Source organism: Odocoileus virginianus, chromosome 17, assembly GCF_023699985.2.
Source record: "Odocoileus virginianus isolate 20LAN1187 ecotype Illinois chromosome 17, Ovbor_1.2, whole genome shotgun sequence".
NCBI lineage: Eukaryota > Metazoa > Chordata > Mammalia > Artiodactyla > Cervidae > Odocoileus > Odocoileus virginianus.
This window is the reverse complement of record NC_069690.1, coordinates 4,895,129-4,919,702: the sequence shown is the minus strand read 5'-3', so window position 1 is coordinate 4,919,702 and position 24,574 is coordinate 4,895,129.

Here is a 24,574-nt window from a genome sequence, read left to right as displayed (position 1 = left end):
TTATGGGCTGTAGCCCTCCCCTCTGTCTATGAGATTCTCTGGGCAGGAGGGTTGCCAAGCCCTCCTCCAGGAGATCTTCCTGACACAGGGATGGAATCTGTGTCTCTTGTGTCTCCTGCATTGGCAGGCAGGTTCTTTACCAATAGCACCACCTGGGAAACCCTTTTTATATGTTTACCTCTATTGTAAGTTAAAGAACCTGAAAAGAGTGCAGAGATTCAAAGTTCAGGATATATGGATTTGAATCTTAGCATACGGAGTATCTTCGGACAAATATTTTATCTTCCTGAGCCTCAATTTCTTCATGTCTTAAATGTTTGTAATCATTCTGGCTGTTTTGTAGCATGGTTTTAAGGATAAATGAGATAATATTCTTAGGATAAGCAGCACAAAGCCTGGTACAAAATAAGCAAACCTGCCTGTATAGGCAATTTGGACTGGCAGAGGCTTGAATGCTGAAGTCAGTCAGATGTTGATCTGACACCTAGCTCTTATCTTGAGTAAGTGATGTAAACTCTTTGAGCTCCACTTGCCTTGCAACTTGATTATCATGAAAATCACACACACACACACACACACACAAAAGATATATATAATACTTTTTATTTGTATCATGACCCATTTCAGATAGGATTTGAATTTACCTACTCAAAATAAAAATTAGCATAATGGCCTTTTCTGTTATAATAAGTTTTAAAATCAAGGATAGGTAAAGCAAGAGACAAGTTTAGAATTTTGGATCCCATCTTAAGAGTCTATATAATCGCTAGTGATGGGGGCACAAATTCGGCTTTAAGATTCTCAGCATCCAAAGCAGTAAAGAAAGGAAATATGGTTAGTTATGATTCAGAGTGCCAAGCTAAACGCAGAGGAGTTTTGAAGAAGCCCAGCTATTCCTAGATCTGAGACTTAAGAGACTGTATGTCGCACATGGTGGCTACACAATAGACACATAAATGTTAGGCGTCCTCATCTTCCGCAGAGGAAAGAGTGGGCCTAAGAATAAAATCGACATGGAAAGGGTAACATCTGAGCTGAACAAGACAGAAGAGGGTTTGTCAGGAGCCTGGTGGGCTGCAGAAGGGTGAGGCGGGGGAGCCCGTCCACGAGGGCCCCCTCCGCCGGCAGGGCCTGCGCGGGCCGAGCTGCCCTCGGCGGGAAGGCCCAGGGGGTGCAGCCGGGAGGCCGGGGCGGGCTTGTCCACACCGCGGCTTCCGTGTGGGGTCTTGCCTTACTGGACCTCTGGGGTTTAATGACCGTCCTCAGGGAAGCTAGCTGTCTTTCTTTCTTTTTTTTTTGAGTGTTTTGTTCTGTTTTCCTAAGAACCCAGCCTTATGGCTCTTGAAGGAAGAAAATGGTCAGGATGGTCACAGAGAACGTTCCTTTATTTTTTTTCCCTCCGGGTCTCCTCAGACATTACAACCAGTGCTGGGGGGTCTGTGACGTGGCCTTAAGACAGCGCTTTTAGGCTGTAAAGCCCCAGAGAAGGGGAGCCGTGCCCTCTTCGTCTCCCTGCGTCCCCGCTGTTTCTGCTCTGCGTCATTGCTTCCAGCACGTGCTGTTTCTCCTTCCCTCTCAGGAAGCGGGAGTGGGGGGGACGCCCGGCAGACGTGTCGGGGGGGCAGCCACGCACGGGGCAGGCTCAGAGGGGCATCCCAACCCCGCTGTGCCCCGCGACTCCCTCCTAAACGAGCCTGTGTGCAAGGGTGGAGCTTTGGGGCTCCTAGGTGTTTGTGCCCAAAGGTTGAAAATGAGCTCATCAGGCGTTATCATTAGGTTTGGGTTCCTGAACACACACCTGGTGTCGTTGCCTTGCTTTCAGAGACAACGGGGCAGTCACTCGTTTTCTGGACTCTCATACCCTCGGGGCTCCTCCGGCCTGCCGGAACGGGACCAGGTGCTCAGGCAGTCCCAGGCAGCCTATCTCTGCAATCAGCAGCATTCTGAGAACTCTCCCCAGGGCCAGTTCTTGGAATGGTTCCGATCTTTATCTTTGTACCCTCCGTGTGACATCAGTGGCAGAGGCCACGTGTGGCAGAGTGCATGGGGTAGGTGATCAAGACATCTCGGCTTCTGGGTACGACCAGCACAGAAAAGTTTGGTCACTTTGGATAAGTCATTTCTGTTTTCTGGTCCTCCATATTCCCCATCTGTTTAAAAAAAATTGCATATTAAAAAATTTTATACATAAATTTGGGGGGGAAAGGGTCCATGGAGGTTATTGTTTTCTCAAAAGAGTTTGTGACTGACAATGGCTGAGAATCCCTGGATTTAAGATTTACAAATTCTTACCATCCAGCTTGAGACAATGCTTTGGTTCTGTGCTTCTAGGATTAACTCTTCAGCAGTTTTTGCCAGTTGCCTACCAGTTCCTTCGATATGGTCCAAGAATATGAAAGTCAATAAGATGCCTTTCAAAGAGACTACTCTCCCATGAGGGAGAAGGACCTATGAACAAAGAATTACGATGTCTAAAACTCAGGGTGGCGTTTCACCCAGGGCACCGAGAGACAAGGCCCCCCAAAGTGTCGCAGCCATGCCTCCTCACCTCCGGAAGATGTGAAGTGCTGAAAAGGAAAAGCCCTTCAAGTGAAGGGCGTGCTCCCAGCCGGCACTGGAGGCCACGGTCCCCCATAGGCTGTCCCCCCAATGCCCTCCACACGGTCTCTCTCCTTGTGCTGCCAGCAAGCTAGTTGCCCTTATGTGGGAACAGGTTGAAACCTCAGACCTGCGCTTCTGGATGAGAAGCCCCATACTCTGCAGGAGCCCCAGGATCCCACCCGCCCCTGTTTTCCTGCCCTTCCCGAGGCATCCCAGACCCTTTCAGGTCCAGCCCTGTAGAGTGTGAACTGCGGAGATGCTTAGCAATGCAAACCACATCGGCACATAGATCTCCCTCAGGTGTAGACCTCAGCAGTTCCCACGGACCTCCTGGCTGTGCAGGAATCTCTGTTACGTGGGAAATCTGCTTAAAACAAAAGAAAAGCAGGAATATTTCTATTGGCACACACTGGGCCAGAGGAGCAAGGCTGTAGCAGGCTGGGCTCTGGCCTCAGTTCCTTTATTGCCTGGATTCCGGCTTTTCCATCATGTTGCTGCCCCTCAGTCCTGCTACCATCACCTCTGCCCTCGCCTATTCCACTTAACCTCCACATATGTCTTGTTATAATTCATTCTCCATGTGGCAGCCAGAGGGCTCTTTTAAAATGTAAATCAGAACATACCACTCCTCCACTAAAATTTTCCAAATATTTTCACTGCGCTTAGAATAAAATCTAAACTCCCCACCCGGTCCTCCCATGATCTGGCACCTGTCTACCTGTCTAGCTTCCTCCTGGAATCCCTGCTTCTTGCTCACCAAGCTCACTGACCTTCTGTGTCAGCATTGCTATAATGTCCTTTCTGCCTTTTGGCCTTTGCACATGCTGTTTTGTTGACTGAATGGCTCTTCACCAGTCACATGGTTTCTTCCTCCTCTTTATTTTTCTTCCTCCTCTTTATTTTAAAATTTATTTTATTTTGTATTGGAGTGTAGCTGATTAACAATGTTGTGATGGTGTCAGGTGAACTGTGAAGGACTCAGGCATACATATACTGGTTTCTTCCTTTTCTGATTCAGATCCCGGCTTAAGAGGCAATCTTTGTTAGAGCTCTTCCCTGAGGATTTTGACTAAACTTTCCCTACCCTACTCCTTTATAGCCTTTTCACTGTTTTCTTTTATTCTCTTATTTGTTGTACTCTGAAATTACCTGCTTTGTTTATTGTCTGTCTCCCCGGCCCCACTAATGAGTCTTGTCTGTCCCATACACTGTTGTGCCCCCAGCATATGGAATTGTCGTTGCTGAGTCACAAAGTCATGACCGACTCTTTGCAACTCCATGGACTGCAGCTTGCCAGGCTTCCCTGTCCTTCATCATCTCCCAGAGTTTTTTCAAACTCATGTTCATCAAGTAGGTGATGCCATCCAACTATCACATTGGCTGTTGTCCCCTTCTCCTTCTGCCTTCAATCTTTCCCAGCATCAGGGTCTTTACCAATGAGTTGGCTCTTTGCATCAGGTAGCCAAAAATATTGGAGCTTCAACTTCAACATCAGTCTTTTCAATGAATATTCAAGGCTGATTTCCCTTAGGGTTGACTGGTTAGATCTCCTTGCTGCCCAAGGGAATCTCAAGAGTCTTCTCCAGCACCACAGTTCAAAAGCATCAATTCTTAGGTGCTCAGTCTTCTTTATGGTCCAGTTGTCACATCTGTACATGAAGAATGAAAGAAGAAATGAAGAGGCATCTAGAATAGGGGATGCATAATAGATAATCAAATATTTGTTGGATGATTGAATAAATAATGATGGTAAAACCATTTAACATATTGGTGCCCCATTCCTCAGTGACACATCCGATCTTTCATTATCTTCAGAAAACTCCCTGAGGTAGATGTTGCCATCATAGACAGCCACTTTAGAGTTGAGGAGATGGATCAAATGAAATTAACAATTTGCCTAAAATCGTAATTGTGACCTGGAAGTTTATCCCCTGTGAGATACCAATAGACCTTTTGGGGAAAGAGGCAGGGGAGAGAAATTCTCTCTATTCTTCCAAATTTTAAACCCCACCATCACATTATTCATCCCCTGAGGAGTTAATGGAATAATGCACTGCCTGTCTGGTCTACACAAAAGCAAGGTCTGTGGCCAGGCCTCAGCCCCAGGGAGTGATAAACTCTCTTCCCACACACAGTTCTTCTGCATCTGATTCATCCTGAGCACATCCACGTTCAGTCACTTATTTATTGCTGCATTGATTCATCACACATGTACTCTTAGTAGATACTGTGATAGGTATCTGGCAGCTCCAGGGAGGAAAGGAATCCCTGATTCATGCTAAGTGTTTGGCCCTGGCCTCCCCTAGAAATGGCCTCTAATAAGTTCTGTTGGTCAAATTCTAATTCTTTTGACTAAATAAGATAATGCATGTAAAATACTTACGAGCTGGGATTCTGGCATGGAGGAGGAACTCAGGGAATATTAGTGATGATGATGATGGTATCAGAACCTGGACTTCTTTTCTCAGCCAGGCTGACTACAAGGGGAGAAAAGATTTAAAATGCTCTTGGCCTGTTTTTCCTCTTCTAGAGCCATCCCATTAAAAACTCCAGCTCACATGACTTCCATTGCCTTTTCCTAAGCCCACAGCCTGCACAAGCAACTGCAAGTAATAAGCATAATTTAAATGCTGTGTCTTTCCTAATTAAAATCCATCCAGAAGGGGATGCCAGAGTTATTTTAGTTCATAAGGCAGAAGAAGCTTCATTATATTAATCCAGGCTTTTCAACAGAGCTGGAGGGGAGATGCATCCATGTGTGTGCATTGTGTGTGTGTGTGCATGTGCATGCACACGCATTCACGTGCATGTAGTGTGTTTGGAGTGCTATCAAGAATGCAGCACTGGCCCTGAATAGTTTGTACGATATGAATTCCCTTTGAAATTCAAAGGGAGCTGTTAATGGAGCCATGGAATCGCTTGCTGAGCACCTCAGGCTGGTGAGTAACTCTGGGGTCTGCCTTGGCCCTTCTAGGTGGTTCTGAAGGAAGCCCCTGGAATGGCTTTTCCATCAGGAGATGCTGTGACAGCTCCCGGTGCTGAGGCTCCACGTGCTTGGCGGCTCTCCTTGGAAAACTGGTTGCCAGAGCAGCTGGATCAGGCTGGCTTCCTCAGCAAAGAGGAGAAAGCAAGCAGACCTCCTTCTGCTAACCCAGGGGCCTCTTTCCAGGGGACAGCTCCCAAGAGCGAACGATACAGGAAACCAAATCCAGATAGAGAGGAGATGACGATGGGAAAACAAGGAGGAAGAGGAGAAAGGAAAGCTTAGTAGGACAGGGAGGAGTGAAAGGTTTAGGAGATTCTCTCTGAGCACAGGTTTTGCTTTGCCAGGGCAGGAATTAGTCTCCATGGGAGCGCACTGTAAGCAGAAGGGTGAAGACAGTTTGGAGCATGCTTTTCATGTTCAGAGGATTCCTCTTTCCCACCACCAAGCCCTAAGCCCTCACTGTAATATTTTTGAAATACATCTCAATGTATTTTCATTATTGATAAATATGTTTCTTTCCCAGAATCCCTTTGGCCATATGGCCCCAGAGATGGAGAGGAAAGCTGTGGAGTAGCAAAGAAAGAAGACAGGACATTAAGGGAACTTCACACCCAGAAGGAAGGGAAGGAAATGCATTTGCAGGTCTGAGAAGGGAGCTTAGAAGAGAGAGGAAACAGGGCAGGGAGTATGAGGTGTGGGTGTTTCTGCTCCTCAGCTCCAGGTCACATCTAGGTTGTTGAGGGTGGGATGGAACCAAAGACATTTAGCAGGGGTTCTTCAAAACACCCAGTTAGGGAAATACGATGACTCACTCCTGGGGAAATGCAAATATCTTAGCCCAGGTGGGCCCAGAGCTTCTGTAGCTTGGCCCCTGGGTAGCCGAACCAGGGCTGAGGAGGGTTTCCAGGAGGTCCGACTTGTGGAGACCTGCAGACTCCAGTTTAATGCAGGGTCCACATCTGAGAGTTCCTGGACTCCCAGGGGCATGCAGAGGCTGAAATAAATGATCAAAATAGATCAGGGTAGTAGGTAAGATGGCTGCAAGGAGCGGGGACTCACCTCTGAATGCCAAGCTGGGGGCCACAACAAAGCTCCAAAGGACAAGGTAGGATTCCATACCAAGGTAGATACCCAGGAACAAGACAAGAATGGCTCATGGGCCAGCACATGCCTATGACTAGCACATGGAACTGTGACTGCCCCCTGCTACAGTAAACTTTTAACTTCTGCTGATCTTGGAGACAGAGCAGTGAGCAGTGGTTTGAAGCAAGATCTTAGTTCCCTGCCCAGAAATTAAACCTGGGTGAAAACCAGGATTCCTAACCACTAGATCACCAGGGGCAATACTGATTCTAGCTTGTGATTCATACAGCCTGGCATTTCCCAGTATGTACTCTGCATATACGTTAAATAAGCAGGGTGACAATATACAGCCTTGATGCACTCCTTTCCCAATTTGGAGCCAGACCATTGCCCCATGTCTGGTTCTAACTTGTTTCTTGACCTGCATACAGGTTTCTCAGGAGGTAGGTAATGTGGTCTGGTATTCCCGTCTCTTGATGAATTGTCCAGTTTGTTGTGATCCACACAGTCAAAGTCTTTAGCATAATCAATAAAGAAGAAGTAGATGTTTTTCTGCTTTTTCTATGATCCAACAGATGTTGGCAATTTGATCTCTGGTTCCTCTGCCTTTTCTAAATCCAGCTGGGACATCTGGAAGTTCTCAGTTCATGTACTGTTGAAGCCTCTCTTGGAGAATTTTGAACATTACTTTGCTAGCATGTGAGATGAGGGCAATTGTTCAGTAGTTTGCACATTGATTGATGCTCCCTTTCTTTGGGATTGGAATGAAAACTGACCTTTTCCAGTCCTGTGACCACTACTGAGTTTTCCAAATTTGCTGGCATACTGAGTGCAACACTTTAATATCAACTTTTAGGATTTGAAATAGCTCAGCTGTAATTCCATCACCTCCACTAGCTTTGTTTGTAGTGATGCTTCCTAAGGCCTACATGGATTTGCACTCCAGGATGTCTGTCTCTAGGTGAGTGATCACAACATCGTGGTTATCTGGGTCATGAAGATATTTTTTGTATAGTTCTTCTGTGTATTCTTGCCACCTCTTCTTAATAACTTTTGCTTCTGTCAGGTCCACGCTATTTCTGTCCTATACTGTGTCTGTCTCTGCATGAAATGTTCCATTCAGTTCAGTTCAGTAGAGTCACTCAGTTGTGTCTGACTCTTTGCAACCCCATGAATCGCAGCACGCCAGGCCTCCCTGTCCATCACCAAATCCCGGAGTTTACTCAAACTCATATCCATGGAGTTGGTGATGCTATCCAACCATCTCATCCTCTGTCGTCCCCTTCTCCTCCTGCCCCCAATCCCTCCCAGCATCAGGGTCTTTTCAAATGAGTCAACTCTTCGCATGAGGTGGCCAAAGTATTGGAGTTTCAGCTTCAACATCAGTCCCTCCAATGAACACTCAGGACTGATCTCCTTTAGGATGGACTGGTTGGATCTCTTTGCAGTCCAATGGACTCTCAAGAGTCTTCTCCAACACCACAGTTCAAAAGCATCAATTCTTCAGCACTCAGCTTTCTTTATAGTCCAACTCTCACATACATACATGACTACTGGAAAAACCATAGCCTTGACCAGACAGACCTTTGTTGGCAAAGTAATGTCTCTGCTTTTTAATATGCTCTCTAGGTTGGTCATAACTTTCCTTCCAAGGAGTAAGCATCTTTTAATTTCATGGCTGCAGTCACCATCTGCAGTGATTTTGGAGCCCCAAAACAAAGTCTGACACTGTTTCCTCTGTTTCCCCATCTATTTCCCATGAAGTGATGGGACCAGATGCCATGATCTTAGTTTTCTGAATGTTGAGTTTTAAGCCAACTTTTTCACTCTCCTCCTTCACTTTCATCAAGAGGCTTTTTAGTTCCTCTTCACTTTCTGCCATAAGGGTGGTGTCATCTGCATATCTGAGGTTATTGATATTTCTCCAGACAATCTTGATTCCAGCTTGTGCTTCTTCCAGCCCAGCGTTTCTCATGATATACTCTGCATATAAGTTAAATAAACAGGGTGACAATATACAACCTTGACATACTCCTTTTCCTATTTGGAACCAGTCAGTTGTTCCATGTCCAGTTCTAACTGTTGCTTCCTGACCTGCATATAGGTTTCTCAAGAGGCAGGTCAGGTGGTCTGGTATTCCCATCTCTTTCAGGATTTTCCACAGTTTATTCTGATCCACACAGTCAAAGGCTTTGGCATAGTCAATAAAGCAGAAATAGATGTTTTTCTGGGACTCTCTTTTTCAATGATCCAGCAGATGTTAGCAGGTTGATCTTTGGTTCCTCTGCCTTTCCTAAACCAGCTTGAACATCTGGAAGTTCACGGTTCATGTATTGCTGAAGCCTGACTTGGAGAATTTTGAGCATTACTTTACTAGCGTGTGAGATGAGTGCAATTGTGTGGTAGTTTGAGCATTCTTTGGGATTGGAATGAAAACTGATATTTTCCAGTACTGTGGTCACTGCTGAGTTTTCCAAATTTGCTGGCATATTGAGTGCAGTGCTTTCACAGCATCATCTTTCAGGATTTGAAATAGCTCAACTGGAATTCCATCACCTCCACCAGCTTTGTTCATAGTGATGCTTTCAAATGCCCACTTGACTTCACATTCCAGGATGTCTGGTTGTAGATGAGTGATCGCACCATCATGATTATCTGAGTTGTGAAGATCTTTTTTGTATGGTTCTTCTGTGTATTCTTGCCACCTCTTCTTAATATCTTTTGCTTCTGTTAGGTCCATACCACTGCTGTCCTTTATCGAGCCCGTCTTTGCATGAAATGTTCCCTTGGTATCTCTAATTTTCTTGAAGAGATCTCTAGTCTTTCCCATTCTGTTGTTTTCCTCTATTTCTTTGCATTGATCACTGAGGAAGGCTTTCTTATCTCTCCGTGCTGTATTTTGGAACTCTGCATTCAAATGGGTGTATCTTTGCTTTTCTCCTTTGCTTTTCGCATCTCTTCTTTTCTCAGCTATTTGTAAGGCCTCCTCAGACAACCATTTTGCTTTTTTGAATTTCTTTTCCATGGGGATGGTCTTGATCTTTGTCTCCTGCACAATGCCATGAACCTCCATCCATAGTTCATCAGGCACTCTGTCTATCAGATCTAGTCCCTTAAATCTATTTCTCACTTCAACTGTATAGTCATAAGGGATTTGATTTAGGTCATACCTGAATGGTCTAGTTGTTTTCCCCACTTTCTTCAATTTAAGTCTGAATTTGGAAACAAGGAGTTCATGATCTGAGCCACACTCAGGTCCCAGTCTTGTTTTTACTGACTGTATAGAGCTTCTCCATCTTTGGCTGCAAAGAATATAATCAATCTGATTTCAGTGTTGACCTTCTGGTGATGTCCATGTGTAGAGTCTTCTCTTGTGTTGTTGGAAGAAGGTGTTTGCTATGACCAGTGCATTCCTTCGGCAAAACTCTATTAGCCTTTGCCCTGCTTCATTCTGTACTCCAAGGCCAAATTTGCCTGTTACTCCAGGTGTTTCTTGACTTCCTACATTTGCATTCCAGTCCCCTATAATGAAAAGGACATCTTTTTTGGGTGTTAGTTCTAAAAGGTCTTGTAGTTCTTTATAGAACTGTTCAACTTCAGCTTCTTCAGTGTTACTGGTTGGGGCATAGGCTTGGATTACCGTGATATTGAATGGTTTGCCTTGGAAACGAACAGAAATCATTCTGTCATTTTTGAGACTGCATCCAAGTACTGCATTTCAGACTCTTGTTGACCATGATGGCTACTCTGTTTCTTCTAAGGGATCCCTGCCCACAGTAGTAGATATAATGGTCCTGAGTTCAAGTCACCCATTCCAGTCCATATTAGTTTACTGATTCCTAGAACGTACACGTTCACTCTTGCCATCTCCTGTTTGACCACTTCCAATTTGCCTTGATTCATGGACCTAACATTCCAGGATCCTATGCAATATTGCTCCTTACAGCATCGGACCTTGCTTCTATCACCAGTCACATCCACAACTGGGTATTGTTTTTGCTTTGGTTCCATCGCTTCATTCTTTCTGGAGTTATTTCTCCATTGATCTCCAGTAGCATTTTGGGCACTTACCGACCTAGGAAGTTCCTCTTTCAGTATCCTATCATTTTGCCTTTTCATTCTGTTCATGGGGTTCTCAAGGCAAGAATACTGAGGTGGTTTGCCATTCCCTTCTCCAGTGGACCACATTCTGTCAGACCTCTCCACCATGACCCGTCCATCTTGGGTGGCCCCACACAGCATGGCTTAGTGTCACTGAGTTAGACAAGACTGTGGTCCTGTGATCAGGTTGGCTAGTTTCTGTGATTATGGCTTCAGTGTGCCTGCGCTCTGATGCCCTCTCGCAACACCTACTGTCTTACTTGGGTTTCTCTTGTCTTGGACATGTGGTATCTCTTCATGGCTGCTCCAGCAAAGCGCAGCCGCTGCTTCTTACCTTGGACGAGGGGTATCTCCTTGCTGCCGCCCCTCCTGACCTTGAACGTGGAGTAGCTCCTCTCGGCCCTCCTGTGCCAGCGCAGCAGCCTCTCCTTGGCCATGGGGTAGCTCCTCTGGGCAGCTCCTGTGCCTCACAGCCTGGTATTCTTGGTCACCACCCTGACCTTGGGCTAGGGGTAGCTCCTCTCGGCCATGCTTCTGCATGGTCACCGCCGTGCTTCTGCGCCGTCCATCGCAGCCGCCAGATTGGTATTTCTAATTTTCTTGAAGAGATCTCTAGTCTTTCCCATTCTATTGTTTTCCTCTGTTTCTTTGCACTGGTCACTTAGGAAGGCTTTCTTATCTTTCCTTGCTATTCTTTGGAACTCTGCATTCAAATGGGTGTATGCTTCCTTTTCTCCTTTGCCTTCGCATCTCTTCTTTTCTCAGCTATTTGTAAGGCCTCCTCAGACAACCATTTTACCTTTTTGCATTTCTTTTTCTTGGGGACAGTTTTGACCACCACTTCCTATAAAATGTCCCAAACCTCCGTCCATAGTTCTTCAGGCACTATGTCTATCAGATCTAATCCCTTGAGTCTATTTTTCACTTCTGCTGTATAAGGGATTTGATTTAGGTCATACCTGAATGGTCTAGTGGTTTTCCCCACTTTCTTCAATTTAAGTCTGAATTTGGCAATAAGGAGTTCATGATCTGAGCCACAGTCAGCTCCTGGTCTTGTTTTTACTGACTGTATAGAGCTTCTCCATCTTTGGCTGCAAAGAATATAATCAATCTGATTTCAGTTGACCATTTGCTGATGTCCATGTGTAGAGTTGTCGCTTGTGTTGTTGGAAGAGAGTGTTTGCTATGACCAGTGCATTCTCTTGGCAAAACGCTATTAGCCTTTGCCCTGTTTCATTTTGTACTCCAAGGGTAAACTTGCCTGTTACTCCAGGTATCTCTGGAATCCCTACTTTTGCATTCCAGTTCCCTATGATGAGAAGGACATCTTTTTTGGGTGTTAGTTCTAGAAGGTCTTGTAGGTCTTCATAGGACCATTCAACTTCAGCTTCTTTGGCATTAGTGGTTGGGGCATAGACTTAGATTACTGTGATACTGAATGTTTGCCTTGAAATGAACAGAGCTCATTCTGTCATTTTTGAGATTGCATCCAAGTACTGCATTTTGGACTCTTTTGTTGACTATGATGGCTACTCCATTTCTTCTAAGGGATTCTTGCCCACAGTAGTAGATATAATGGTCATCTGAATGAAATTCTCCCTTTCCCATCCATTTTAGTTTACTGATTCCTAAAATGTCAATATTCACTTTTGCCATCTCCTATTTGACTACTTCCAACTTGCCTTGATTCATGGACCTAACTTTCTAGGTTCCTGTGCAATATTGCTCTTTACAGCATCTCACTTTACTTCCATCACCAGTCACCTCGACAGCTTGATTTTGTTTTAACTTTGGCTCTGTCTCTTCATTCTTTCTGGAGTTATTTCTCCACTGATCTCCAGTAGCATATTGGGCACCTACCGACCTGGGGAGTTCCTCTTTCAGTGCCATATCTTTTTGCCTTTTCTACTGTCCATGGTGTTCTCAAGGCAAGAATACTAAAGAGGTTTGCCATTCCCTTATGTAGTGGACCACGAACTTTCCACCATAACCTGTCCATCTTGGGTGGTTCTACATGGCATGACTCATACTTTCATTGAGTTAGACAAGGCTGTGAACCATGTGATCAGTTTGGTTAGTTTTCTGTGATTGTGTTTTTCATTTTGTCTGCCCTCTGATGGATAAGGACAAGAGGCTTGTGGAAGCTTCCTGATGGGAGGGACTGGTTGTGGGGGAATCTGGGTCTTCTTCTGATGGGCAGGGCCATGCTCAGTAAATCTTTAATCTAATTTTCTGTTGATGGTCAGAATTGTGTTCCTTCCATGTTGTTTGGCCTAAGGCCAAACTATGGTAGGGATAAGGTAATGGAAACCTCCTCCAAAAGGATTTATACCAGTCTGCCATTGTTGCTCCCAGGACTGTTGCTCTGAGTGTTCCTGACCTCACAGCAGACCACTGCTGACAATGCCTCTGCCGGACACTCCTGGACACTCACAGGCAAGTCTGGGTCAGTCTCATGTGGGGTCACTTCTCCTTCTCCTGGGTCCTGGTGCACACAAGGTTTTGTTTGTGCCTTCCAAGAGTCTGTTTCCCCAGTCCTGTGGCAGTTCTGTAATCAAATCCCACTGGCCTTCAAAGTCAAATTCCCTGTGGGTTCTCAGTCTCTTTGCCAGATCCCCAGGAAATCTGTTGTGCTTCCTAGAATTTTTGTAACAGTACAAGAACTTTGGTATAATTATTCCCCAGTTTGCGGGTTATCTGCTCAGTGGCTCTATGATGGGACTAATGGCAACCTCCTCTAAGAGGACATAGGCCACAAACCGTGCCTCCCAGGACTGCAGCAGCCAGAGGCCCTGTCCCTCCTCAGGCCTCTGCTGACTGCCACTGCTGGAGATGTTCAGACACTCAAAGGCAGGTCTGGCTCTGTGTCTCTGGGGTCCCTGGGTCCTGGTGCACACAGGTTTTGTTTGAGCCTTCCGAGCATCTCTGGCAATTATGGGCTTTGAATCTAAATATGATTTCGCCCTTCCTACTGTCTTATTGGGATTCTCCTTTGCCCTTGGATGTGGGGTATCTTTTTTTGGTGGGATCCAACATTCTCCTGTCCATGGTTGTATGGCAGTATTGTTATTATTGGCATAGCACAACACATGCAAGACCTGACATAGAAAGAGTTTATTTGGACAGAAACAAACAGGAATACATACCTGGAGAGAAAGAGTGTGGACATCCTCCCCAGTGAGGAGAAGTGCAGTAAAGAGGTGGTTAAATCATTTATATTGGGACAGTTCCGCTGGGTCTTTGTCCTCATCTGGCCAATTATCTCATTTCTTTTCCCACATCTGTTCTGTCCCAGGGCCCTCTCCTATATCTGTGCACATCTTTTTGCCAAGATGGATTCCAGTGCAGAGGCCTATGGGAGCTTGACAGTACCTATTATGAAACAGCGCCCCCTCCCTTTTTGACCTCTGAGAAGCCTTCCTAAGCATGTGCAGTTGGGGAGGGCTCCTTGACCTCAGGAGTCATAGATGTGGTCATCTTATCTTTTTATTCCAGCAGAGCTCAGCTCCTGCCATTGAATTTATCCTTGAAGTGTCTAGGGAAAACAAAGCTCCAATTTACCCTACTTGACAAACTCCAGCTGTTCGGCCCAGGTCCCATCTATCCTTCTTCATGACCTCCACCCAGAGGAAACCTGGAGAAAGAGAGAAAGGTTGAGATATCTTGAGAGAAACTTCCCTGGACCTTTGTATTTTGAATTGATTGAATTATTATTATTATTTTTTTTATTTTTATTTTTGACTATGCAGCATGGCATATGAGATCTTAGTTCCCCAACCGGGGATGGAACTTGCAGCCCCTGCAATGGAAGCACAGAATCTTAACCACTGGACCATCAGGAAAGCCCTGAATTGATTAGATTCTTAACTCAAATTTGTCAAGTTGAACGAAAGAGCCTGTTCTAAATTGGAAAAGAAGAAATTACTTTTTATTGGCCAGTTAAGTTTTTGGGGGACTCACATTAATTGAAGAAATCAATTATACTTTTTAGAGCTGCATTTTTTTTCCACAACTGAATTGCAGTGTAAAAATTCTGACCTCTCTATAATGATTGCTTTACAAATCCACAAATAGATTTAGAGTCTCTGAGTCATCTTCACATACATTATCATTTTGAACTTGATGGCAAATCAAAGTAGATGCTTTATTCCAACTTTACAGATGTAGGAAACAGAGGCTGAGTGATGGTCAGAGCCTTTTTCAAGCTCACCAACCTAGAAGAAGGCTTCTTCTAGGCCCATTTGAAAACAAGCTGCTGAATCTCTGTCTAATATAGTGGTTCTCGGCTGGGGCCATTTCTAAAGACAATTTTGGTTGTCACACTACCCAGGGGTAGAGGCCGGGATGCTGGTGAACATACTGTGCTGCAGAGAATACTAAAGAATGATTTGGCTCCAAATGTCTAACGCCAAGATGGAGCAACCCTCTTAGATATATGTTATGGGAGATTGATTTCAAGGGGGGAATTTCTGCTTTCATACTTGTGAAAGTGGACTAGGAACCCATAGCCAAGGTGATTACTATTTAATAAGGAAGACACAACTGATAAACCTTAATTTCCCCAGAGACATAAGCCCACCGGAGCTTCATTTCTAAAATGTTGTGTTAAATGGATAAGTCAAAGGCTTTGTCAGATCAACAAGAAACTGTGTGCACCCTGGGCAGGCTGGTGCTTGGCGTGTACTCAGAACAGATCATTTTTAACTTCCTTTCCTCTGTACACAATTACTTTCAGTGATAATCAAATTAAAACCAATAATGACAATCAGAAAACTGAATTTTTTATGTCATATACATAGTCATGTCAGTAATAAAAAGATAAATATACATGTAGTGAAAAAGGAAGAGTACTCTATTGATACTTTTAAATTATATGAATGTATTTTCTTTCAAAGGAAAAACTATACCTGTATATTGATATATTGAAATAATGAATAATAATATTACAGATTCTATATTCATGCCTTGAGTTCTATAAATTTGTCAATGATTTAGTTAAAATTAGTCTTCTCTGTCAAATTAGTCTTTGAGTATTCCTATTTGATAGTCATTTCAGTCAGATTTGTCAAGCTATCGTCACTCATAGTTGATTAAAGAATTTTTTATTAGTCTTAATTTTGAAATTTTCTTTCACATAAAGAAACAGGTGTACAAGTAGAAATTTTCATACCTACCTAAGAGTAAGTTTGGCTAAGATACAGAAGAATCTCTTTTTCAGTAAGTTCCAGAAATTGCAATACTTTCTGTATCCTTTTTCTCTTCAGGATTTATTCTAAAAGCTTTCCAAAGTCTCCACAGTTGAAAATTTGCACTAAAATACCTTCGACAGAAAGTCCACTTAATTTCATTGTATTTGGTTAAGTCTTTGAAATTTTTTTCTTACACAAAAAGAGAAAATGGCTGACTAACAGAACACTGATATTATCATTTAAAAAATCACTTCTGACAATGAAGCCCCTTACTGCCTATACCCTAGGCTGACCCGTCCTGCCTTCTGGCCCCACCAGCTCTGGGTGAACAGTTTCTGGAGGAGGTAAGTCCCATTTTTATGTTGTTAGGGAAAGGTCTGTGTGGTCAGTCACATTTCAAGGAATCAGTGTTCCACCACGAGATTTCCCACCCCACCCCACCCCCCCCCCGCCCCCGACTTTTTTTTTCACTCTTGGCATTAAAAATATGCAAATACAGAAACAAATTAAAGAATAAAAATGACACATTAATTAGTTAGGGTTAAGTTTGGTTTTCCATCCATAACATATAGTCTCTGCCCTCAAAGATGCTGGTGTCTTTGTGGAGGGGCTGTTTTACGGACTGTAGGTAGTTAGCCTTCACAAGAGAGGGACAGGTGGCGAGCTCGCGTTGGAAATGGGGTGAGGTTCAGGGGAGGGAGTAACTGCGTCCAACCAGGAGATCAGAGTGATGGCTTACGGTGAACGATGCTGGACTCGTGATCTCTGATGTTGGATTCGTGATCTCAGAAGAGGATTTAGCTTCGGGACCGGGGACCAGGCTTGATCAGTCAGGGCTCTCGTGTGGCAAAAGTTTATCACAGTGAGAAAGGACAGAGGTAACTTCTGACATAGAGATCAGAAGGGGGCGGAGAGTGCCTCCTTGCTAGTCTTTAGCAAGGGAAGTATGTGCTTTTTAATTAGTTATTACAACAAATCAAAAGAATGTCTCAAGTTTGTGAAAATTTTACCAGACCCACTCCCACAATTTACATTTCAGGACAACAGGATTAGAACTTAGAAAGATAGATCCTACCAGAAAGGTCCTCGAAAGACCCACTAGAATGGAAAGATCCTACCAGACCCACTCCCGTAATGTACATTGTGAAATATCCGGATTAGTCAGAAGGCTTTCAGGAAGGGGGAACTGTCCTCTAGCAGGATACATTGTTGTTATATAATCCCTAGTATAGGGTTTAAACTGAGTTGTTTTTTGTGTAATCATCAGTTCCGGGCTTCAAGAAAAACACCGCTTTATGTGACTAATATTAAGGAATGTGGGAGGGGAGGTTTGTCCTTTCCTCCTCCTCGAGAACCGCAGACCCTTCTTTCCACGGGGACTGGGACTTCTTAACAACCTGCCTAAGAATTGACTCTCTAAAGAGATTTCACGGGGAAAGTGGCGTTTCAATGTGTCCTGAAGAATGAATAGCGTTCGGTACTTAAAGACTCTGCTAAGGCCTAGGAGCCAGGGCCTCCGTTTCTCCGCCGTTCTTCCCCTTGGGTCCACATGGAAACGGACCCAAGAGGAGACAGTGCTCTCTGGCACTGAGCCTGGCCGGGTGGATGGGGGATCATCGTAATTGTCCTCAACTGCGTGTGACATTCAGAGAGTCGCTTTCCCTCTCTCTCGGCCACAGAACGAAAGAGCTTACCCCAGGAGATGTCTCAAAGGCATCCTGTGACCCAGACCTTCCTGGGCCGTCCTGAAAGGGCCTTGGGGTGGCTTTCTGAGCTTGGGAGCCGAGCTTCCTGTCCGCGCAGCCGCTGTCTGGCTTCAGAGCACCAGCTGCGGGGTCCAAGGGGCCGCAGAGCGGGGTCGGGGAGTCCGGGCGTTCCTGCTGGGGCCCTTGAGTCTCTGTCCCGGCTCTCCTGTGGCCGCCCCCGCTGCTCATTCCCGTCCCCTCTGACCCAGCACACAAGCGGGGAGGAGAGAAGGGGGTAGGAAGGGAGAATCGCCGGAGAGACGGAGGGGGTGGGGAGGGCAGAGGGTCAGCGAGGGAGGGAGGAGGGGCCGCGGGCCAGGGCAGGCGGGGGGCCGTCTCAGGGCGCAGACGCTCAGACCCAAGCTCCCCCGCCCCCGTCGCCTTTTAAAACCACGCTTCTTCTATTTCTGAGATTCATCTTCCGTCAAAAGAAAGAAAGGCCCTTTGGTCTTTCCAGGCAGCCTTTCATGAGGCTTCTGTGCGTGCCTGCCTGCCTCTGTAGTTCCAGGGAGGCAGCAGGCGGCAGGGCACCAGCAGGAAGGGGGACCCGCGTTCCGCCGGCTGCCGGGGAGGAGGGGTGCGCCCGAGACGGGGAGGGGGCCCTGTGCTGTCGGAGAAGCTCGTCAAAGGGCCCCGTCCGGCCTTCAGCTGTGAGCAGCAAAGTTAGGGAGAGGGCAAGCAGGATCGAGGTGGGGAGACGCACGTTTAGGAAAGGCAGTCCCATCTCAGAGGAAATCAACCGAGCCTGGTTTCTCGCTCCCAGATCTCAATCGGACCTCAGAGGCGGTGGGTGGGGAGTCCTCACCCCGTCAGAAGCGTCTCTTAGAATTGACTCACAGGTCATCAGTTACAGCTGAGGAGGTCGGGGTGCGTTCACAGGGCACTGAGGAGAGTCAGGCTGGGCTGGGGTCTGCACACCCACTCCGGGATGCAGGGAGATCAGTCACTGCGCAGCTCAGGCCGCGCTCCTCTCTGGCCTGGGAGCAGGCGAGCTGCCACCAGCCCTGTTTCCTGGGCCCTTCCTGGGGTTGCTGAAAGGGCCAGTGAGAGGCGTCCTTCTGCGGCGCAGTGGAGTTCAAACAGGTCGGGGGCTGCACCCAGGGCAGCGCTGCACACACTCTCCTTCCCCAGTGTGTCTCCCCGTGGGAGGCATGCAGGAGGAGACCCGCCCTTCTCTCCCCCTGTGTTCTCCCGGTTCTCGAGTCACAGGAGGCTGCCCGGGGAAACGACAGAACTGGAGCAGAAACCTGGCTTCTGGCTGAACCTTGGGAGTCATGCTAGAAGCCACCTACTAACCCGGGACGCTGCACAATTCCCATTTGACTGGGGCCTATGGGTCCACACTGCAGGGCAGAGATCTCTGATTCTTTACCTCCTGGGACTCATTTTCAGGGATGGCTTTAGATTTTCTAGGAAGAGGTAGCCTAGGGGCTGCCATGTTTGGGGAGTGGGGTGCAGCTATGTTAGTAAACCAAGCATTCTGGTTGTACATGCTATTTTGGGGACGCTTTCAGAAATCAGTGCTGATTATGGGGTTCAAAATTCCATGCTGCGCCACTACCAGTTTATATTGAAGTGAAAAATTAAAGATGCGACGATGGCTCTGAGGCTGAAAACTCAGCCTCTGTGCACTGGGGCTGAATGGAATCTCGGAGACAAGAGTTCTGAGTAAAGTAGAAAAGAGCAGCTTTACTGTCTTGCCAGGCAAAGGGGAACCAGCAGGCTTGTGCCCCTCAAAAGCTGTGTGCCCCAACCCAGGGGGATTTGGTGAGTGTCACAACAGTGATGCAGGGGCAGGATTTCTGATAAGGATCTAAGTGTGTGCAGGGCCTGCACTTGCTTAACTGGTCTCAGACAGTCTTCTAGTCTTGATGAGCTTCTCTGGTTCTTTAATCTGGAATGAAGAATGCTACCATCTCCCGTTTGTTGGGGGTTTTAGTTCTGTCGGGAGCTCAAAGGCATTGCTCTGCGTATCCCTTGAGGTGGAGTCAGGACCCGGCCGCCAAGCTGCACTGTTGTTTAACTTCCTACTGCTTCCTCCTCTCTGCATCTCCTCCTTTCCCTGATTAGCAGCCGTTGGAATCTGCCCTTTAGAACTCAGGGAAAGTCACGGGGACTGGAGTCTATACCTACAAACAAGAAATGGGGGACACAGAAAGGCTTCTATGCCCAGGAGCCCCACAGGTCCCTGCTGTGTTTCAGTTTTTAGGGGGCAAGTTTGATGTTTCAGGATGAGCATGACACTGGAAGTTTGCAAACCTAGGGTGGAATCTAGTCTCCACCAGCAAATGTTTGATTTCTCATCTTAAAATCAGGATGAAAGATTCTCCAAGACTCCTTTTTTAAAAAATTATTTATTTGGCTGCATCTGGTCTTAGTTGTAGCAAGTAGGGGATCTCTAACTGTGCTTGTGGGCTCAGTAGTTGCTCCAGGGCGTGTGGGATCTTGGTACCTCAACCAGGGACAGAACCCAAATTCTCTGCATGGGAAGGCAGATTCTTAACCATTTGACCACCAGGGAAGGCCCTCCAAGATCTCTTTTTGAATCCATTTGCTCTCCTATCGTATGTTAGACCTGGGTTCAATCCCTGGGTCAGGAAGATCCCCTGGAGAAGGACATGCCAACCTGCTCCAGTATCCTTGCCTGGAAAATCCCATGGGCAGAGGAGCCTGGAGGGCTACAGTCCATGGGGTCACAAAGAGTCAGACACCAACCCTGGGCTCCTCCTTCCTGGAGTTTCTTATTTACCTCCTGAAAGGTCAAGGAAAGGAGGAGTCAGGAAGAGAGAAGGAACTAATACTTGTTGAATGTCTAATATTTCAAGTTGCTAGGTGCTTTATATATGTTGCTTAATGCAAACAATATTAAGATGGCATTAAATGACTCTGAGGCTCAGAAAAATTAAGTATAGTGTTACTAGCCTAAAAGAGCTTCTCCATCATCAATGCTTAATGCATATTTGTTTATTAAATAAATGGATATCAGAGACAGGGTTTGAACTCAAGGGTAACTCAACTTCAAAGTCTTAGTGTGCCAATCCACAAGCTGTAATTGGAATCAGCTGGGAAATTTTTAAAAATAGTGATGTCTGGGTTCCACTGACCCCAGCAGATACTCCGATAACAACTGGTTTGAAGTTTGGCCTGGGAATCAGGATATGAATATGATTCAGATGAGCAGCAAGGTTTAAGAGCCTCTGTTTTAGGCCAAATGCCCTGTTGACTCAAGGAAGTGGCTTCTCTGGGGTTAAATGTTCCTCCTAGCTCAGGCAGCCGTGGATAAAGTGCGGGCTCACAAGGTATAAACACCCCAGCCCTGCCGGATTGGGTAGGGCAAGGGGGGCGAGGACTGGCACATCTGGATAGCAGAGGGCTCGGGAGCCCAAAAGCCTGGTGCAAAATCCTGGCCTCACTTTTCCTGGGTGTCAGCTCTGCTCCAGAGATCTGGATTTCAGAACTTTTTGAGCCTTAGTTTCTTTCTTTCTTTCTTAATATTTGCTTGTCTTGGCTGTGCCAGGTCTTAGTTGCAGCATGCGGCATCTTCCATCTGTTGTTGCCGCCGGAGACTTCAGTTGTGGCTGTGGGATCTGGCTCCCTGACCAGGGATCAAACCCGGGCTCCCTGCATTGGGAGCTCGGGAGTCTTAGCCACTGGACCACCAGGGAAGTCTGAGCCTTGGTTTCTTTAAGTGAAAGGTGAATGGTATCAAGTTAGGATGTTTTATTTGTCACCAAACGAATATACATTCACAGAGATAGGCTGACAACATTTTTTGTAACGTTTTCCCTTCATCTTTTAAGATACACCTTCACATCCGTAAAATAGAAGTGGCCTCCAGCTTCCCTCCCTTTTTGAAGCTTGCCAAAGTTGCTGGTCAGGGATCCACACCTCTCTCAGGGTGTTCAGAGAATCAGTGCTGGTCAACCAAGGATGCACAGAGGAGACGCAGCTAGGAGAGTTCTCTAGGGAAGCAGGCTGGTCTTCCACACCAGAGGCTGCATGTCTCAGGGGGGTGCAGGCACGTGTTTCTTTACAAATTCCCCAGATGTTCCCTCTCTGCACTGCTGGCTATGAATCACTGATCACCAGAAGTCACGGAAGTGAAACCTTGGCGCTGTCCTCCTACCAAACCCCGTGGACCAGGCTCTGAATCCATCCACCCATCTCTGAATCCATCCACCCATCTCATCCCTAGAACTTTATTCAGATGGTGACCACAGCCATGAAATCAAAAGATGCTTACTCCTTGGAAGGAAAGTTATGACCAAACTGGACAGCATATTAAAAAGCAGAGACATTATTTTGTCAACAAAGGTCCATCTAGTCAAAGCTATGGTTTTTCCAGTAGTCATGTATGGATGTTAAGAGTTGGACTATAAAGAAAGCTGAGTGTGAAAGAATTGATGCTTTTGAACTGTGGTGTTGGAGGAGACTCTTGAGAGTCCCTTGAACTGCAAGGAGATCCAACCAGTCCATCCTGGAGATCAGTCCTGGGTGTTCATTGTAAGGACTGATGTTGAAGCTGAAACTCCAATACTTTGGCCACCTGATGGGAAGAGCTGACTCATTTGAAAAGACCCTGATGCTCTGGGAAAACTTGAGGGCAGGAGGAGAAGAGGACGACAGAGGATGAGATGGTTGGATGGCATCACCAACTCAATGGACATGGGTTTGGGTGGACTCCGAGAGTTGGTGATAGACAGGGAGGCCTGGCATGCTGCGGTTCTTGGGGTCGCAGAGTCAGACACAATTGAGCGACTGAACTGAACTGAATGTGAGAACCTCCCTCAGCCCTCCACTCTTCCTAATTCTTTGCAATCCTTCTTCCATATAGTTGCCAGGATTGTCTTTTCTAAGGAGGAGCCTGCTTGTGTCATTCTCCTGATTAGGATGAAGTCCAAAGACCTTGGAGTGACATGCAAGGACTTTCACGGTCTTGCCACACCTCGTTTCCCATCACGCTGCCCCTCTGACCCTAGGATCCAACAATGCCGTCACCCCTAGGAGGGATTTCCTGCTGGCTAAGACAGTAAAGAGTCTGCCTGCAATGAGGGAGACCCGAGCTCGATCCCTGGGTCAGGAAGATCCCCTGGGGAAAAATAATGGCAACTCACTCCAGTGTTCTTGCCTGGAAAATCCCACGAGCGGAGGAGCTTGCCAGGTTATAGTCCATGGGGTCGCACAGAGTCGGACATGACTGAATGACTTCACAGAGAGGGAGGGAGGCTTGGGACCACTTCTGTTTGTGGACTTTAAGGTATATTCTAAAAGATGAAGAAGTGCCCAGAGAAAGTTTCAAGAAAAGTTGCTATTCCATCTCTGTGAATGTATATTCATTTGATGACAACTCAAGCATCCTACTTAAGTATTCTAAACCCTTCAAAAATTTAAGAGTTGCCCAAGTGAACTTCCTGCTCCCTACCCCCATCCATCTCACTCCAACACCCTGCTTTGAGATAGCATAATTGTCAAGTTCAAGGAGCCATATGTGTGTGTGTGTGTGTGTGTGCACGCGCGTGCTAAGTCACTTCAGTTGTGTCCAACTCTGTGAGACTACAGACTGTAGCCCACCAGGCTCCTCTGTCCATGGCATTCTCCAGGCAGGAATTTTATTATATATATGTAATAAAAACAAATTCCAAAAAAATTCCAAAAACTTAACATATATATGTGGTTTTGATCAATTGCATAGTGGTAATAAAAGTAAATAAAAGTGGTAATAAAAGTAAATCACACCTAAAGAAATTTTAAACATAGGGGGGCTTATTTTCACAGAAAATAAAAATAATCTCAGTCTATAGATATGGTTTTACAGCTGAAAAATATGGAGGATCAATACAAGACTTATAAGCCCCCAAATATATACATTAGAAACAAATTCAGTGAGGGACAATACCATTAAAGTAATGATTTCAAGGGAAAAAGAAGTGACGTACAAATTCCAGCTGCATTTTTCAAGTGGATCTTGGCAGGCATCCAGTCACTTGGGGTTTTGCACCTCACTGGCTACTTTAGGAAGAACTATGCTGTGCTTTATTAAAATGTGGATATTTAGAGCAGCTATTGCTCTATTTGCAACTATTAATACTTGTGATGGGGCTTCCCAGTGGTGCTAGTGGTAAAGAACCTGCCTGCCAATGCAGGAGACTTAAGAGATGCAGGTTCGATCCCTGGGTCAGGAAGAACCTCTGAAAGAAGGTATGGCAACCCATTCCAATATTCTTGCCTGGAGAATCCCATGGACAGAGGAGCCTGGTGGGCTACAGTCCATAGGTTTGCACAGAGTTGGACATAGCTGAAGTGACATAGCACAGCACGGTACCATACTTGTGATGAGAAATTGTAGATGTTAGCTTTATAACATGCAATGTGGGTTCATGGTTTACAAATAATTTTAGGGAGTATGTGAGTCAAAAACTGGGAAGATCAGTGCTCTGATCATTAGGCCTCATTTCTAGGGAAGTATCTGAATGTCTGGGGTGAGGGATGGAGGCAGGGCCAAGGAGCCAGGGAAAGACTCTAGGCTAGGGGCATGAGGCTGGAAAAGCTGACCTGGAGGTAGAGGCCGCTCCTCCTGAGGGAGGCTGGACAGCTGTGGATACTGTTCAATCCAGGAAAAACTGAGGCCACATCAAGGCAGTGATATTCTGAAGGTCCAGCCCAACAGGCGGGTCAAAACAGTGTGGGAGGTCTGTCCAGGAGGCAGGTCAACCACAAAGTCCTATATGTGAGAGGTGACGAGCCTGGGTTCCAAGGAGCCAGCCTCCACTCCCCAGTCTGGGAAGGAGTCTAGCAAAGATGCGAAGACCTCAAGTAAGGACACTCAACTGCAGAAGGTTCTCAACTCAGGGCAGGCTCACCGCTGTAAC